The sequence below is a fragment of the Neopelma chrysocephalum genome, unplaced genomic scaffold (genome assembly GCF_003984885.1).
Source record: "Neopelma chrysocephalum unplaced genomic scaffold, ASM398488v2 Primary Assembly neopelma1_97211, whole genome shotgun sequence".
NCBI classification, from domain to species: Eukaryota; Metazoa; Chordata; class Aves; order Passeriformes; family Pipridae; genus Neopelma; species Neopelma chrysocephalum.
In genome coordinates this window covers 1-4752 of record NW_020925852.1, presented here as the reverse complement: position 1 = coordinate 4752, position 4752 = coordinate 1, and the positions used below count along the sequence as shown (strand labels likewise).

General features: G+C 57.5%; 1 long non-coding RNA gene across 1 annotated transcript; it reads left to right on the top strand.

Annotated features, from left to right (window-relative positions):
* Positions 1–103: 103 nt before the first annotated feature.
* On the top strand, positions 104–525 carry LOC113961452. The gene is made up of 2 exons (XR_003532305.1): positions 104–251; positions 335–525. It is a non-coding gene; the product is annotated as an uncharacterized LOC113961452 (long non-coding RNA).
* Positions 526–4752: the final 4227 nt, after the last annotated feature.

The window sequence follows — 4752 nt, the reverse complement described above, 5'->3', positions numbered from 1 at the left end:
GAGGGAAGGACAAGGGGGGACCCAACGGCCAGGAGGTGGATGAGACCAGCCGGGGGTGGGGGGGTCTCACCCCTGCCTCCCCCTCCCACCCTCCTTTCCCAGGGGCCGTGCGCAGTTTCGGCTCGGCCAAGGCGCGCTACGACTTCAGCGCTCGGGACCGGACGGAGCTGTCGCTGCGCGAGGGGGACGTGATCCGAGTGCTCAGCAAGAAGGGACACCCGGGCTGGTGGAAAGGGGAGATCTACGGCCGGGTACGACCCCCGCCCCGGGGGGGGTCACTCAGCCCCCTCCCCGACCCCCAACCCCCCCTAAATCCCATCCTGCCTCCCCCCAGGTCGGCTGGTTCCCGGCGAACTACGTGGAGGAGGATTATTCAGATTATTGCTGAGCACGGACCCCCCCCCCCTCAAACCACCCCCCTCCCGCGTCCTCCCCTCGCCCCGGAGCCCCCCCAAATCCCCTCCCCCGGGTAATCGGGGCCCCTTCCTGCCCCGGAGGGACAATAAAGGAAGAGGAGGAGGATGAGCCGCGGGGTTGGATTTTGCGGGAAGGGTGTCCCGGGTCGGGCTCGAGGCCGCGGGGAGGGATTTCCAGGAGGGGGCAGGTGGGGAGGTCAAGGTTTGCCTGGAAGGGGTCCAGGTTTCCAGGCAGGGATGGGACCATGAAGCTGATCCAGGAATGGATCCAGGTGTCCGGGCACGGATGGGACCAGGGAGGTGAATCTGGGAATGGATCCAGGTGTCCGGGCAGGGATGGGACCCTGGAGCTGATCTGGGAATGGATCCAGGTGTCCGGGAATGGATCCAGGTGTCCAGGCAGGGATGGGACCATGGAGGTGAATCTGGGAATGGATCCAGGTGTCCGGGCAGGGATGTATCAGTGGAGCTAAATCTGGGAATGAATCCAGGTTTCCAGGCAGGGATGGGACCTTGGAGCTCATCCGGGAATGGATCCAGGTGTCCGGGAATGGATCCAGATGTCCAGGAGTGGATCCAGGTGTCCGGGCAGGGATGGGACCAGTCTCTCCCAGTCCCTCCCAGTGATCCCAGAGCAGCCCCTCACCGCACACACACACACATTTATTCCCCCACTCCCAAATCCCGGGTTTCGGGGAGGCCCGGGGGGTGTTTTTTGGGATCAGGGCGTTCCCTCGCAGACCCAGCGGAGCTTCCCGGCGCAGGGATAATCGAACCACTGCCCGTCCACCCCCAGCCCCGCGCAGTTCTCCAGAGTCCCCCCGTTGGGCTCGTCCCGGTGCCACCAACTGCCACAAAAAAGGGGGAGCGGCACAGTTTGGGGGGTCCCCAAATCCCTCAAACCACCTCAAAATCCCCCCAAATCCCCTAAACCCCCCAAACCCCCCAAATTTCCCCAAACTCCCCAAATCCCCCAAATCCCCCAAATCCTCCCAAACCCCCTAAACCCCCCAAATCTCCCCAAATCCCCTCAAATTTCCTCAAACATCCAAATTTCCCCAAAATGCCCAATCCCCCAAATTCCCCCAAATCCTCACAAATCCCCCAAACCCCCAAATTTCCCCAAAATGCCCCAAATCTCCCCAAATCCTCACAAACCCCACAAACCTCCCCAAGCCCTCAAATCCCCCAAACACCCAAATCCCCTCAAATCCTCCCAAATCCCCTCAAATCCCCCAAATCCCCCAAAATCTCCCAAATCCCCCCAAACACCCCAAATCCCCTAACCCCCCAAATCCCTCAAATCCCCCCAAGTCCCCCCAAACCCCCAAATTTCCCCCAAATCCCCCAGCGCCCCTGACCTGCCGTTGCGGGGCAGGACGGAGCCGTCTCGGCGCTTCCAGGTTCCCTCCAGCTCCTCATCCCGGATCCCGAGCCAGGCCGGGCTTTGCAGCAAACCCTGGACGCGTTTCTGGGGCGGGGGAGGGGGAGAGAGGGGCGTTACCCCTCCCCCACCCCAGGGGGACAGAGGGGACAACGCGGGACCCCCCTATCCCCCCCCTTCCCGATTCCCGATGGGATTCCCGCCTTGGAGCAGAGTTTGGGCTTTGGGGGGGTTTTGGGGTCGGGGGGAGGGCAGTTCAGAGGAGGGTTTGGGGTTAAACTCGGCTTATTTGGGGTCAGGGTGTGGGAAAGGAGGGTTGGGGGTAAAGTTGGAGCCTTGGTGGGGTCTGGAGGGTCTTAGGATGAGCTTAAATCCTACATGTGTAGGGTTGGGGGTGGGTTAGAGCTTCGTTGGGGTCTGGATGGTTTTAGGATGAGCTTAAATCCTGTGCATTTAGGGCTGGGGTGGGTTAGAGCCTTGTTGGGGTCTGGAGGGTCTTAGGATGAGCTTAAATCTTATAAATTTAGGGTTAGGTTGGGTTAGAGCCTCACTGGGGTCTGAAGGGTGTTGGGATGAGCTTAAATCCATCAGGATGAGCTTAAATCCTATAAATTTAGGGTTAGGTGGTCTAGAGGGTTCATTGGGGTCTGGAGGGTCTTAGGATGAGCTTAAGTCTTGTAAATTCAAGGACTAGAGGTGAGTTAGAGTCTCATTGGGGCCTGAATTATTTTAGGATGAGTTTAAATCCTGCATATTTAGGGTTAGGCTGGGTTAGAGCCTCACTGAGATCTGGAGGGGTTTAGGATGAGCTTAAATCCTCTACATGCAGGGTTAGGGCCTCTCTGAGGTCAGGAAGGTCTTAGCATGAGCTTAAATCCTACAAATTTAGGGTTGGGGTAGTTTAGGGATTCATTGGGATCTGGAGGGTTTTAGGACGAGCTTAAATCCTACAAACTTAGGACTAGGGCTGGGTCCTGGATCCCTCCTTCCCCCCCTCACCTTTTCCTCGGGCTCGTCCACCTCGAGCAGCTCCGCCCCCAGGGCGGAGCAGAATCTCTGGGCCTCGGTCCAGGTGGTCTCGGTTTTAGAGAAGAAGTAGCAGGAATTCCAGAAATAAACCCAGCCCTTGGAGCAGGGGGGGGCAGCCTGGGCACGGGAAAGGGGATTTAGACCCCGCCTGGGGCTTAGAGAAGCTCTAAACTGGGTTAAATCCCGGGTATTTGGGGTTAGGACTGGGTTTGGGGATACGCCGGAGTTTAGGCTGGGTTAATAATGGCCCATCTTCGCGAACGAAGATTTGGGGAAAGGTCTTTTACCTTTCCAGCCTGCGCAATGGATTTTTTAGGTGAGACACAGCCTGCGCTGAACTGAGCCCACCCTTTAATCCTAAGGTTCATCTGCCGGGGCCAAGCAAGCTTGGACAATGGCAGTGAGGTCCTCAGGACGTAGGTTTGTTTAGAGTGTCCTTCTCATAGATGGATGGCCACACAGGGCTAACGACCTCCATCAGGCCAGGAGACCGCGATTTGAACCCGTGGTCGCAGCAGTGAAAGTCCTGCACGCTAACCACTAGGCCACCAGGGGTCTCAGGCTGGGTTAGGATTGGGTTAAATCCCGGATATTTAGGGTTAGGTCAGGTTTGGGGTCTCACTGGGGTTAGACTGGGTCAGGATTGGGTTAAATGGTGGATATTTAGGGTTAGGACTGGGTCAGGATTAGGTCCAGTCCTGGATGTTTGGGGTTAGGGCTGGTTTTGGCTCCCATTGGGGTTTAGGCTGAGTCAGGATTGGGTTAAATGCTGGACATTTAGGGTTAGGACTGGGTTAGAATTAGACTAAATCCTGGATGTTTGGGGTTAGGACTGGGTCGGGTGTAGGTTAAATCCCACCTAAATCACCCCAATTAAAGACTTAAACCAATTTCAAAGCCTGGTTCCACTTTGAGCTCAGCTTAATCCACCCCAAACCAGGTTGGTCCTTCCCCTCGCCCCTGATCCCCATCAGCATTTAGGCTGAGATTAAACCACCCAAGTCCCCCGAAATAAAGATTTAAACCAATTTCAACGCCCCCTTCCACTTTGAGCTCGGCTTAATCCCCCTAAATACACATTTAAACAAGATTTCAACGCCCTGAGTTCAGTTTAAACCCCCCGAACCAGGTCAGAGCTGCTTTTCAGCCAGCAGACAGTTAGTCCGAGCCCAGATAACTCGGGATAACCCCCTTAGGACTGACTGGAGCAGGAGCACACGTCGAGGATGATTTAGGGTTAAATCACTTATATTTCTGGATCATCCTAGACAGCCATCGGCATTAACGTTTTAGGCTGAGATTAAACCACCTAAATCACTCCAAATACGCACTTAAACCAGTTTCCGGGCTTCGTTTCACTTTGAGCTCGGCTTAATCCCCCTAAATACACATTTAAACTGATTTCAACGCCCTGAGCTCGGTTTAAACCGCCCCGAACCAGGTCAGAGCTCCCCCTCAGGTTAGTCCGAGCCCAGCCAAGCCCTGTAGGACTGACCGGAGCGGGAGCACACGTCGTCCTTGGTGCCGTGCACGACCCAGCGGCTCCACTCGCCGGTTCCCGTGTAAAGCATCACCTCGTTCTGGGCGTTATTCCCGTAGTTAAAGTGCAGCTCGAGGCCCGACAGCGCCAGGAGCGCCCCGGGCCGACATTCCCAGCGCTGGAGCCGGGAATCTTCCCGGCACGGCGCCAGCCGCACCAGCGCCAGGTTCTGCCGGGATGTCGCCGTCACGCAGAGCCCGGAGCCCGAATTCCAGAGGCGCCCGCCCGGGAGCCACTGGAAGCGCTGGGAGGTGGCCCCGGGCTGGCACTGGGTGGCCGTGAGGAGCCGGCCCGCGGCCACCACGCACCGCGCCTGGTGCTCGTTGTACAGCAGGAAGGAGCCCGAGGCTGCGGGGACAGGGGACACAGGGTTGGGGACACGC